Source organism: Manis pentadactyla, chromosome 7 (genome assembly GCF_030020395.1).
Source record: "Manis pentadactyla isolate mManPen7 chromosome 7, mManPen7.hap1, whole genome shotgun sequence".
NCBI lineage: Eukaryota > Metazoa > Chordata > Mammalia > Pholidota > Manidae > Manis > Manis pentadactyla.
Genome location: NC_080025.1, coordinates 26,724,819 through 26,738,866, shown reverse-complemented (window position 1 = coordinate 26,738,866; position 14,048 = coordinate 26,724,819). Strand labels below are relative to the sequence as shown.

Here is a 14,048-nt window from a genome sequence, read left to right as displayed (position 1 = left end):
CCCTCCGGGCTGCCCCACCTGCCCGCGCAGGCGGTGCAGCCGCGTCGCCCAGGGCGGGGCTGGCGCGGCGGGCGCAGGGGCGGGGCTCGGGGCCTGGAGGTGTTAGATGAGTGAGGCATGCGTCCCCGGCTGCCAATGGCCGGTTGGCCCAACTGGAACTGGCCGCAGCACTCACCTGAGAGTCAGACCTCATTTCCGATCTGGCACCGCCAATCGGCAGGTGTGTGTGTGTGACTTTGCACAGATGGCATCTTCTAGTCTCAGTTTCATCTGCAAAATGAGATAATCATCTCATAGAATTGATGTCGAAAAATAATGTAGCCTGGCACATGGTGAGTGTGACGGCGACGACGAACAAGATCCGCAAACACTGCTCTTTCTATTTTGGCCGCGCCGGGGGCTTTAATCGGGAGGTAGGCGGGTTCTGCGACGGCGCCAGGGGAATGGGGAAGGAGGAGGATCCTTTGAGCACCTGGAAACTGGAAGGTAAGAGACGGAGGCAAGAGGTGGTGTGGGAGTGTCCTATTTAGCCAAGAGGCTAAATTAGGGAAGAAAGAACCGAAAATGGGATTGCCACACCAGACACGGGCAGTCCCCCATCCCAGTTCCCATGTCTCCCTGGCTGGATCATCTGTCTCTCCCTGCTCTTTATCTCTTGGCTCCCAGTCAGCCACTCCCTTGTTCCAAATGTCTGTTAGATTGGCTGATGCCCTTCATTCCAATGTCCTACTTCAAAGTCTCAACTATTGGTTATCAGATTGGAAAGGTCACTTTGAAGGTTAGGTTTTGCAGTTAAGGACAGGCCCAGAGCAGTGAAGTGACTCCTGTCAAGGCCCCACAACAGAGCCAGGACTAGAACCCAGGTGTCCCGCCCCCCATCCAGTGCTTTTGCTGCATCCCTTGTTTCTTTCAGAGCCTCACAACCTCAGTCTTGGATTACTGCTAGTTTCCCACCTGCTCCCCAGGCTGCCGTCCCTCGCACCCACCCTGCACCTGGCTGCACTAACCTCTCGGAATCTATAATGTTGCTTCACCATCAATGTCACTAACTTCAGATTTGACAGATTTCAGAGCATTCCTATTTTGTCCCTACCCCATCTCATTCTCCTCTGTCTCCTGGACAAACTGTGGCCCAGGTCATCTTCCCACCTCCAGGCCTTCTCTGACTTGGTTGTCCCCTGGCCGCCCTTCCAGCCTCTCCGCCTTCCCAAGTCCTGCCCAACAAGGCTGTGCTCAGATTTCTCCAAGGTTTGGCTTCTGATAGCCCTCAGGCAGGGACCCAGTGCTGACTTACTGTATGTGCCCCCTCTGCAGCCCCCAGCAGAAAGCTGAATCCACAGTAGGCACACAGGAAGTGCTCTGGAATTGAGTTGGCAGGCTATTCCAGCCAACCATGAGTACATAGCATTTCCTTTTATCATCTAAAAAATTGTAAGACATTATGCCTCAGGTTTTGCAACTGAGAATGGCAACAGACTAAAAAGGCCTGTTTAGTAAGTTGTAAAGGAGGCACCAGATGCATAATGGCAGGAAAGCTACCAGAACTCCTTCATTTTGGTGCCATTTCCCCTTCATGATGATCTGTCAAACTCATTCAACCTCATGGCTCTGTTCATTACCATACAGAGTTATTGAGAACGGGGTGCCCAGCACGTGCTAGATGCTGCAGAGGGCACAAAGCCAGTTCCGAGGCACCTGCTGACGAGCGCTGTTAAGGAAATCCCGAATTAACACGATGCTTTGGGTGTTTGGGGACAGAGCGATTCCTCTAAGCAGGTGGGTGTTTATGAAGGAAGCGGCACTGAGCTGGGCCCTAAAGGATATACCAGATCTGACAGGAAGAGAAGGGGACATGGAGAAAAAAACATTTCAGGAGGAGAGAACAGAGCAGCCTAAGCATGGGGGCCAAAAGGTGCATGGCATGTTTAGGGGCCCTGAGCACCCCATGGGTCTAGCATGTGCGATATTGGAGAAGGGCCCTGGAGGTGGGTGGAGGTAAGACAACCCAGGTGGGCAGGCCCAGATCATAGCCAGCAGGCTGAGGAGTTTATACCACCATGTTGGACCCTGGGGAACCAGCCCACACAGGATTTGGGGCCGGGGCAAGGGGAGGTGTGCTTCAGGCTGGAAGGCAGGCATAGGCGGAAGTACCGCAGCCAGCAGCCTGGCAGGACACAGCCGATGCCTGCCTTCTTTCTCACCTGGGGACCGTCTGCCTTCTCCGCATTCTGCTCCACCACTTAGCATCCTTGACATCCCTTCCACGTGGGGACACATTACATAAGGCATATACCTCCCTCTTGGTTGTCCTACCTATACGCTACTCCACACATCTCAACTGGACAAAGTCAGAGGTTTGGGGTCATAACTGACCCTGGGAGTACAGATTTTCATCTCTGACTCCCCCTCCCTACCCCCATCATTAGTGCAGAGAGAGCAAGGAATGAAACCTAGCTGGATGACCTCCCAGGCTGACTATGACAGGAAGCACCCTTTCCACTCATGGAGAAGATTAATGGGACAAAGGCGGGCAGCAGACAAGGAAAAACTGTGAGCACCTGTGACCTCATGCGTTTGGGTTTCTGCTGGACACAGAGAGGCTGTGGTGACAGCAGGGGCGGGAGGTTGGACGGGGGCAAGGCTGCCTCGCCACCCCGGAGAAAGCAGTGTCCTCCTCTCTGGACCCCGGACACTGGCAGGGTGACCTCAGAGGAGCAGGGCTCACCAGAGATGGGAACTGGAATTTGTCAGGAAAGAGAGAAGCTGGTGCTGCAGCACAGGCACACTTGGAAGCTGGTTGGCTGCCCTTCAGCCATTTTGTGGCTTGTTTTCTCCTGTCTTCCAGCCACAGGCCATTGTCTCTCCGTCCAGACTCATTTACTGACTGCCCAGGAGTAAGAGTCTGCCTTCTCCCAATTTTACAGACCCACAGTCTGGGCTGGGGGCGGCGCACAGTCTGGCAAGGCACAAGGACAAGGCAGGCATTCAGCCGGCTCTGCGAGGAGTCCCCTGGGCAGCCCCTCCTGCCCTGTCCCTCTCCCAGGCCGTAGGTCCTGCAGCTGATCCCTCTCAGGTTCACTGAATTCCAGGAGTGTTTGTAAACACCTCCCACTGCCAGGGTGTGGTGAGATGACTGCTCTTTCCTCTTAGTCTGCCCCACCTCTAGCTCTGACTGCAAAAGGAAGAGAGTTTCTGTTGGCCTGAGCCTGTGGACAGGGCGCCTGGCAGGTTGGACCGGACAGGGTACCCACCTGTCCCCAGCCCAGAGCAGCAGAGCAGAGGGCGCCCGGACTCCCCGCAGACCCTGCCGAGATGTGCACTTAGATCCCCAGCACAGATTTGCTTTTGGGTGCTGCTGGGAAGGCACCTGCTGGATAAGTCCCTGGGTAGAGCAGTGCTGGGGCAGGGAGGACGGGCACACAGAGGGAGAGACTTGCACGCCCTGCCAACTACCAGCCACTCTTGCCCCCAGCTCCTCAGTTTCCCCCAACTGCAGAAACACTAACTCAAAAACCACCTCTGGAGGCTCTGGAGGGGCTGACGTGCTATCCCAAAGGAGGAACAGGAAGGGGCTGGTAATGGCAGCTTGTCCTTCTCCTTTGCCTCAGTCTCTGGGGTGTGGTGCCAAAGGGCCAGAAACATGACTCATTCAGTGGGGCGCTGGCTAAACAGCCCTCTGGCTTCTCCCGGTCCAGCTGCCTCGGCTTCCTGCCCACCCTGCTGACCAAGGAACTACCTTCCAGGTGTAGGCGCTAGCAGCAAGCGCCTTCCACCTTGTGGGGTCAGTGAGTCTGGGAAGCAAGTCCCTGTCATTGTCCCAGTAGCCGTGACATTGCGGAGGTTAAAACTCTGGCCACACTGAAGGAGGATGGTCTCAACAGGCAAATGGCTAATCATTTCCCCTACAATCCCGTTGACAATATTTGTTTAAGAAAGCTTGCATCATAGAAACACAAAGGTATTATCTTGCCAATGTGTGAAGTCAGTTCAGAGAAAGTCCTTGAGTCCTGCGAGTCAAAGTCTGTAGAGCATGTGTGCCCCTCGCCTTCCCACTCGGTGCCCAAAGCCTTCGTGCCTCTCCCATTCAGAGCCGCTCCTTGCTTCCTGGATTCTTCCTTGTACTCTGATTCAGCACTTGTTTTATTCACTTCTAAGAAGCTCAAGGGCAGGAAATGGGGGCTTCACATTTCTAGCACCCCAAGTCCTTGCAAATAGAAGGCACTTCAAGTAGAAGAGACGTAACTGACTTTTAGGTCTTCAGCTTTAGTCCGTTCAGTCCCAGCTACCACTGCCTTTAGCATCACCGTGTAATAGCCATCTTTTTAAAATATAAGGTTTACTTCTTCTTATTATTATTAAAGAAATATGTGTTCATTGTAGATGCAAGTCATACTCCACCTTTCCAGAGACAGTTTCATGGCACATGGAGGAACGCAGGAGTTTGGAGTGTTTCTTCCTCCTGGAATTGTCTCACCTTTCTCTCCCTGGCCTCTCCCATATTAGCTGTGAGCCTCCACTTCCTCAGCTGCTGGGTCCCTGGACACAGACCCACCACAGCAAAGCTGGGAGGGGTGGGCGAGAGCGACCCATAGGGCATCCACTCCTCTTCCCTTCTGATCACAGCACATGGCACATGGCTAAGGAGTGCGTAGACTTTATCTTCCCCTTCACCTATTTCACCCCTACCTCCACCTCCCTCCCCTCTGGCAACCACCTGTCAGTATCTGTGAGTTTGTTTCTGTTTTGTTTGTTTGTTTTGCTTTTTTAGATTCCACATAAAAGTGAGATAACATGGTACTTATCATTCTCTCTGTGACCTGTTTCACTTAGCATAACACCCCCTAGGTTATCCATGTTGCCACAAATGGCAAGAGTCCATTCTTTTTATGGCCCAGTAATATTCCATTGTATACATATGTACCACATTTTCTTTATCATTCATCTATCAGGGAACATTTAGGTTGCCTCCATATCTTAGCTGTTATAAATAATATTGTTATATTACAAATCATATTGTTATTATAAATAATGCTGTGATAAACAGGGTGCATATATATTTTCAGATTAGTGATTTTGTTTTCTTTGGGGAAATTCTAAGAAGTAGACTTGCTGGGTCACATTTTTAGTTTTTTGAGAAACCTCCATGCTGCTTTCCATAGTAGCTGAGTATGCTGACTTTTGACCCTAAGGAATCATAATGTAGGCCTGGAAGCTTAAAGCCCTACCCAGCACTTGCCAGTTTACAAAGTTTAAGGAGGAACACAGAATAAAGCTCCTTGCGTAGGGGTCCCCTTTAGGAAGAAAACACCAGATTCTCACCAGGGTCCTTCTTAAGGGCCCTCTTCTCCCCTGTCCCTATAGTCCCTCTTGTGAATCTCCATCCATCTTCAGGAAATCCTATCCTTTACCCTCCCTAGGATGCACAGCACCTTTCGTAAGTGTGCGTCAGTTATCCTGGGGTAACATTTCCTATCACCACCCCAACCCCCCCCACCCCAGGTTTGGGGGACACCTTTAGCAGAGAAGGCCAGTGGCACTAAATTCTTATAGAACAGTTCGGGGACCAATTACACAATAGCCCATTCTGTGGCATGATTGGGTCCTCCAATTCAAGTTTTCTTCAAAGCCCATTCAACTAAAAAATATATATATATATCCCCAAAACAAACATTCCTGAGAAATGGTACCACCTAAACCCCTAACGATAAAGAAAATACTGTTATATTCATAATTTGTAATAAACGTGTATTGAAACCTAGTATATACAGAAAATAGAAGAAAAACGTGTAACATTTTTTAGAAACAAACTTTGTTACAGCATTATAGCATAGCTATAATAAAAGAAATGTGTAAAGGAAAATATACTATAAACATTATATGCAGAAAAGTGTATAGAAGAGTCAGCTTGGTGAATTTTCACCACCCAGATCTAGAAACAGAACAGTGTCTGCACCTGTAGAAATAGCCCTTGAGTTTCATCTCACCAGGCTCCCTGCCTTTTTTGAACCTTATATAAATGAATCACACATTGGGTTTTTATTTTAGGCCTGGTTCCTTTCACTCAGGATTATGTGCATGAGAGTCACCAGTGGTGTTTGTACAGCAGTGATTGATCGTCCATCTTCAATGTTTCACAATATTCCATGGTATGAATACATCACAGTTTATTTTTCATTCTACAGTTGATGGCATTTAGGTTGCTTACAGTTTGCAGCTTGTACTGGGCTGAATGATGCCACACACACACACCCCAAAAAGATATGTGCATGTCCTACTCCCTGGAGCCTGTAAATGTCACTTTGTTTAGATGAAAGGAGTCTCTGCAGGTATAGTTCAGTTATGGGTTATTAAAAGGAAAGCCACAGGCCCAAGAGCAGTGCTAGGCCAGGTCACCAAACCAGGGCTTAATGTCAAGCCTAACTGCAGTTTCAACTCCTCCAGAAAGGTAGTCTTCAGTCAGGAATTTTCCAACCAGCACTAGTGAGGTCATGTGTCACATGGGCCCTCTCCATCCCCCCCAAAAATGATGAGGTCATCTATGTGACAAGAACCCCTGTTCTCCCCCCTGAGGGAGGGTGACCTGGCCTGAAACAGTGCTTTCCTGTCTTTTGCTAATAACTTTCTGAGCCCCCTCCTTTCTATAAAAACCTTCCATTCTGTACAACTCCTCAGAGCATCTCTCTACTTGTGAGCTGGGAAGTTGCCCAATTCATGACTCGATTAATGAAGCCAATTAAATCTTCAAATTTACTTGGTTGAATTTTGTTTTTTAATATGATATTGACAGAAGAAGATCTTCTTGGGTTATCCAAGTAGCCCTTAGATCCAGTGACAAGTGTCCTTAAAAGAATGAAGCAAAGGGAGATCACACAGAAGGGGACAAGGCCATGAGAAGAGGAAGCCAGCTGAAGCGATGCATCCACAAGCCAAGGAATGCTCCCAGCCATCAGCAGCTGGAAGAGACAAGGCATCTCCCCAGAGCCTCTGAAAGGAGTGCAGCCCTGATGACTCCTTGATTTCAGACCTCTGGCTTCCAGGACTGACAGTGAGAGAATAAATTACTGTCGTTTTAAGCTGCCAAGTTTCTGGTAACTTGTCAGGCAGCTACAGGAAACTAACACAGAGCTATTAGGCACACATTAGCTATACATATGTTACAGGTACACATACGTAAACATACACACACACCTAAGTGTGGAATTGCTGGATCATTGGGCAGGTATTTGTTTAGCACAAAGAGATCTTGCCAAACAGTTTTCCAAAGCACTTACACCAATTTATACTCCTACCAGTAATGTTTGGGAGATCCGGTTTCTCCACATCGTATCAATCTTGGTATCGTCAATCTTTTGTATTTTGCCCTTCTGGTGGACGTTCAGTGGTTTAAATTTGAATTTCCCTGATGAGGAATGAGGTTGGGTGGGCTTTGTGTCCCTGTTTTATTGGCTGTTTGGGTATGGTCTTTTGTGATACAGCTGTTCATGTCTTTTGCCAATTTTTTTTTTCAGTTGTCTGCCTATTGTTTGTAGGGAATATATATATATATATTCACACACACATATGTATATATACAACAGTCCCCTCTTATCCATAGCTTTGTTTTCCATGGTTTCAGTTATCCTCAGTAAACTGTGGTCTGGAATCATCAGAAGGTTAGCAGTAGCCTAACGCTCCGTCACAATGTCTACGTCGCTCACCTCACTTCATCTCATCACGGAGGCGTTTCATCATCTCACGTCATCACAAGAAGCAGGGTGAGTCCAGCACAATAAAATATTTTTAGAGAGACCCCATTCACATAACTTTTACTACAGTATTGTTATAATTGTTTTACTTTATTATTAGTTATTGTTGTTAATCACTCGCTGTGCCTAATGTTTAAATTAGGCTTTACCATAGGTTTTTATGCTTAGGAAAAACAGTGCATAGAGGGTTTGGTACTATCCAGTTTGAGTAATCCACTGGGGATCTTGGAACATATCCCCCATAGAGAGGGAGGATGACTGTGTATAATATCTTTATCAAAAACGTAATGCAAACATCTTCTACTCTGTGGCTTGCCTTTTCACTCTTAGTGGTGTTTAGGGGTGAAGAGTTTTCATTTTAATGAAATCTGAGTTATCAATCTTTTCTTTTATGGTTGGTGATTTTGGGTCCTTTTTAAGAAATCTGTGCTGCCCCCAGGTCATGAATATAGCCTCCTTTAGAATCTTCTAGAAGGCTTATTGCCTTACCTTTCACATTTAGGTTAGGAATGCATCTGGAATTTGTATTTATTGTTAAATGATAAGTTTTTAAAAAGATAAAATCATGTCTTTCATACAGATATAAAAATGAACACATTAACATTAGAATCTTGTTAAACTTATTAAGAAGTAAGACCAACAGGGTGTTTCAACCTGTTCAAAGGTGAATCCAAAGGAGAGACACATTTATCAATCAGGAATATTGAAATGAATATGCAAAACTGGTTTTTCCACAGTGGCAGGGAAGGTGTCCCTCCACCAGACAGAATTTATTTTCATGAATTTTGCTTTACAGTTGTAGGAGTGGAAACGTTTTTCCTTCTAGCCTTCTAGGTTCTTTGGCTGGTCTAGTAATCCAGTTGACAGAAGACATTAACAGGAGAAAAACAAAACAAACGGAATTTTAATACTATGTGTACCTCCTGTATCCATGGGAGAGACCCAGGAAGACTGCATAACTCTCGGAAATGGCCCAAGTCACCAACTGAAATACCATCTCCAATAAAAAGACAAAGGAAGACACTGGAGGTGGGGAGTAAGTTATGAAAAGTAACCAGAAAAGGCAGGGTAAACAAGGGTATAGTTATTATGCAGATTTAAGTCCTTTCCTCCATTGGTAACAGAGTCCTAATCTCCATTCCTAGAGATTTACCAATTCTCCTCTTCCTGGTACATTCTTATAAATGGAGATTGCCCTTGTAAATGTAAAATGTTTTTTACAAAAAGGTAACTTCTACTCAAGTTTTTGGAGCTTTGTCCATGTCTGCTGTTCCTTAAAAATAGCCAATTTAAAATAATCAATAGGCCAAAGAAGAATAGTTTGGGGTGGCATTTTTTGCTTCCCTTCACTATCAGTTATCTACAAGTTAACAGAGTTATAAAATAGTTGCCATAAAATCAAAATCACATAATCCAGAGGGTGTGCTACAGAAAATGCTGTTTTGCATGGAAGCACAGAATTTTCCCTACCATATAGTACCAGATAGGGCTCAAGATTCTTGTTTTTTCCTTCCATATGTATATCCCATAGAGCCAGTGCCATTCATTGGAAAACCCAGCTTTCCTCTTCCGTGTTTCTATTATGTGTGGATTTGTTTCTGAACTCTGGTCTGTCAGTCTATTCTTCAACCAATGCCATGCTGTCTTAATTATCATAGCTTTATAATGTATCTTGATATCTAGGAGTGTAAAGCCTTCAGCTTTGTCTTTCCTCTGGCAAGATTTCTGGGCTATTCTTGGCCCCTAGCACTTTCATATACATTTTAGAATCAATCTGTCAATTTCTAAAAAAAAAAAAAAAAAAAAAAAAACCCTCAAATTTTGAGATTTCATTGAATTTATAGATCAGTTTGGGCAAAACTGACATTTACAATATTGGGTCTTCCAAACAAGAATGAAGTATATCCTTTTGTTTATTTAATTTCTCTCAGTGTTTGAGTTTTCTATGTATACGTCTTGTACATCTTTTGCTAGATTTATTCCGAGGCCTTTGATGGGTTTAGATGCTCTTGCAGATAATATCATTTTACATTTTCATTTTTCAAGAGCATTCATGATTTATAAAATGTCTCTGATTCTTAAGGAGAAGCCAGTTAAGTCACAAAACAGTGTTTGGCCTTCTCCTTCACTCTCTTTCATTCTCCTTTGCTCTCTTACACACCAGAGGTCCTTCAGGCCGCCAGGGGAAGGAACAGGGCTCCCTTGAGAACACTGAGGGGAGGCAAAATATGTGACCCCAAAATGTGCCACTTTGGAATGTGGATGATTTTGAGCTGAAAGCAAAGAAGACATAGCAAACTCAAGAAAGATTTTTACCACTCCCTTAACTACCTAAATTAATTGAGAATAGGAGGCCTAGCCCAGAAACACAGCATTACCAGATATAACATTTCCTCTGAAAGATTACCTGTGTGGCAGGGCAAACATCTAATTACCAAACATCTGTCTTCCTATTGTCCTGTGAATTAGCTCCCCCCTTTGAAGCCCCAGGCCCCAATCCCCTTCCTCAGCTCAGGATGGCATGCAAGCAAGCCTCAAGGGACTGACTAATTCTTACCCATAATCTTACGAGGCCCCTGTATATACATAATTAAATCTGTTTTTCTCCTGTTCATCTGTCTCATGTTAATTTCTTATTAAATCAGCCGTAGTAGCTGGCAAGAGGAAAGCGCTTTCCTCCCCAGCAACACAAGATTACCATTTGAAAATGGGCTCTATTAAATCCTGAACCCAAAGCCCTCACTCTCCTAGTTTCTTTTTTATTTTTAATCTGAAACCTCTTTATTTTATTGAGCTGTAATTCATATAACATGCACTGTTTTAAAGTGTTCAATACTGTGGTTTTTAGTATCTTCACTGTGTTGTGCAATCACCACCACCACTTCATTCTAGAACATTTTCATCGCCTAAAACAGAAACCATACCTATGAGCCACTAATCCCAATTCCTTCTCCCCAGCCCCTGGCAACCATTAATCTGCTTTCCGTTTCTACGGATTTGCCTTCTCTGGATGGTTCATATACCTGGAATCATATGTCACGTGGCCTTTTGCATCTGGATTCTCTTACTTAGCCTAATGTTTTCAGGGTTCATCCAGATGTAGCATGTATCAGTCCTTCCCTTGTTTTTATACCACCACCTCATCCAGGAAAGCAATGAGGGTTGCTTCATAGGAAATCTGGAACACAAAGAAAAATAGGAAACAGTAAAAATAAAAAAATCTCTTATATTCCAGTTCAAAAAATAATAAATGTTACTGTTTCAGCATATTTTTTTCCCAGTGTGTTTTCTATGCATACTTTTTAAAAAATGCATTTGAGATTATACTATATACACAATTTTGTATCCCATTCTCCCCAGATAGTCTCATTTTATTGGAAAATTTCATATGCTTTATTTCCAATGGTTGCCTAATTTCATTCTGCAAATGTACACTAGTTTTTTTAACTACAGCCCTATCATTGAACATAACTCTAAATAACACTCATGAAGATCTCTGTGCATAAAAAACACTGTCCACATTTAGATTTATTTCCTTAACACATTTCCTTAGGATATCATATGGGAAGTAGGTCAATGTGAACACTAATTTTTTTAATTTTACTCTTTATTCATTATATATAATGACAGACACCACTCCCCTCCGCCCCAGTAATGTATTGGAAAAACTATTTCATCCAACTTTAATCAATACAGAGTATTTACATTTTTAAATGTTAATGGTTAAAATGGTAATTTTTGCATTTATGCAGTTACCAAACTGTAATTTGCATTGCTTTGATTTCTCATAAGGTTGAATATTTTTTATTAGTGTCAGTCAATTCTTTTATTTTACACATTAACTGTTTGTTGTAAGTTTGAGGACTTAATACTTTTCCTGATTTATAAATATTATTTTGTAATATAGATACCCTTTGTCTAGTTTCTGATCATCTGTTTTTTCCTCCATTTTTTTGTTGTTTATCTTTTAATTTGGTCACTAATTTTATATGTTGAAAAATATCCTTCTTGAGGGGAGGGGGAAAGGTAATGTTTACCATTATTTTTAAGTTTAGGTCTCCCTCCCTTGGGTATCAGATAAATATGCACTTACATTTTCATATAGCCATTTTGGGCTTGAATTTCTACTATTTTACATGTTAATCTTTGTGGAATTTATATTAGTACATGATGTTGTAAAGATAAATTTTATTTTTTTCCACAAAATGCTAATTAAATACTAAAACATAATTTACTGGATAACCTGTCCTTTCCCTATTGGATTTGTGATCCTTTGTTGTCATATAATAAATTCTTATAGCCACAGTGACTATTTTAAGCATCTAGGCTACCTGAATGATTCTAATCATCTTATTATGCAAGTCTCAGTCAATTTACCCATTTTCTATACCTCTAGAAAAGAGAAGACATATGTGGCAGAAGATGACCTGGAAAGGCCTCTTTTGCTCGGTTTTACTGAATCCTGGTATCACAGGGTAAGAAAAGACTTGCAAAAGTCCATACCCCATTTCCAGGATGAACTACCCTAAAACCATCCCATAAGTCATTTATAAACCATGGAGGACCTCATATTCTATCATCATGGGATTTTATTAAACATTCATATTGTACTGAGGAAGGATCTTTATAATTGAATCCAAAGACAGAGTAGGATCTATCTTCTGAGGATTTATCTCCAATAGAAAACAAAAAAGAATACAGATAAATACATCTGGTGATCCTTTCCAAAAATACATGAAGAAAGAGAAAAATGGTGACTTATGTTGTAATTGTTCTTGACTAGATCCTTGACCGCATACAGGAAGACAAAAATTTGCTTACAAGTTGTACAAAGTTTTATGCAGAAAATAATTATATGAACAGATGTGAAAAATGAAACCATGAGAGGTGCTACAGAGATTATCTCTTGTCACCATTTTTCAAGTTGTTTTGACTACGACTTCTTCAAATACATTTAACATCACTACCTACAGGCCTAATGCTCTAAGCTTCTTTGAGAGTGACATCTGGAGGATGGATAAAACTTAAGTGGATGAAGAGAATAGTTCAAGCAGAGAAAACAATATGTGCAAAGGCCCTGTGGCAGGAGAAAGCCAGTGATGGTCGGCATTGTAAAAAAAGACTAACTTGGCCAGATCTAAAGAGCAAGGGTGATCATGGTAGGAGATGATACTGGAAGAGGGTAGGATACACATCATGCAAGACCTCAGAGGCCATGGCAAGAACACATGTCCTAGAATCAGATCTATGTTTTGAAAAGATGACTGGCTAGAGTGGAAGACAGAGGGACATAGCGCTAAACATGTAAAGGGATGCTAGTTAGGAGGCTACTGTTGTTGTACCAATGAGAGGGCGTGGCATCTGGGTCAGCGTAGTAATGGAAGAGGAGGGAAATGAATGCAATCTAGAGATTACAAGAAGTAATTCCACAGGGCTGATTAAACACCTACTCTGTGCCATGCACTGTTCTCGGTTTTAAAGATAGAGCAGAAAACAAGACAGGCCAGGTCCCTGCCCTTAGGAAGATTATGTTTTGGTCCAGGTTTCTGGCTTGCATAACTGTGTGGACGAGGCCCTTACTGTGACAGAGAATGCTGGAAGAAGGACCAGGCTCTGTTTTGAACATGCTGAACTTCGGATACCTTTGAGACACCTGAGAGGATGGTAAACAAACTGTTTGATATGTGGGTCTGGGAGTGGTCTGGACTGGAAATATGAGTATATTTATTTCATTAGACCTAGAACCAAACCAAGAGATAAGAGACATACCATTAAGTACCTTTATGTTCATAAAGGTGAGCTGAAAACTGTGCAAGAATTCAGCCCAGATAACACTGTCCTTGTTTACTGGATATTTATAATACAATGAAAAAAATAACATGTATGCCAATGGGCAACCGCTACATATCTATACATGTATTTATACACACCTGCTACATACCTATAACATGTAATTTGCACTTACTAGTAAGTTTCCTTGTTTTTTTTTAAGTTTCCTTGTTTATGTTATTTTTTTCACATATAGTGATCCTGAACTCTTTATTAAACTATCACTGTATTGATGAAAGTCTGCTTTGTATTAGAATTATTTAAGCATATGTCTACTCTCATGAACTTCTAAAGGGTAGGACCATGTCTAAAACTCATTGTTTTCCCTAGAGCTCTGCGTTCAATGGATGCAATTAAATTTTCTTCTCCCTCAGACTCATTCATTCATTCCACCTGTTAGGACTCTGGATTTACTTCTCACAAACAGCTAAACTTGTATACATAATACAAATAATCATTCCTCTATTACTTTAA

At 43.2% G+C, this 14,048-nt stretch overlaps 1 long non-coding RNA gene across 5 annotated transcripts; it reads left to right on the top strand.

Moving 5' to 3' along the window:
• The first annotated feature begins 99 nt into the window (after positions 1-99).
• On the top strand, positions 100-13,652 carry LOC118919332 (uncharacterized). Of its 5 annotated transcripts, none has more exons than XR_008998607.1 (4): positions 100-332; positions 7,616-7,754; positions 12,142-12,220; positions 13,288-13,652. It is a non-coding gene; the product is annotated as an uncharacterized LOC118919332 (long non-coding RNA). The 5 variants fall into 5 exon arrangements; XR_008998606.1 differs by having other exon boundaries at positions 100-486; XR_008998608.1 differs by lacking the exon at positions 100-332 and adding an exon at positions 1,268-6,146.
• Positions 13,653-14,048: the final 396 nt, after the last annotated feature.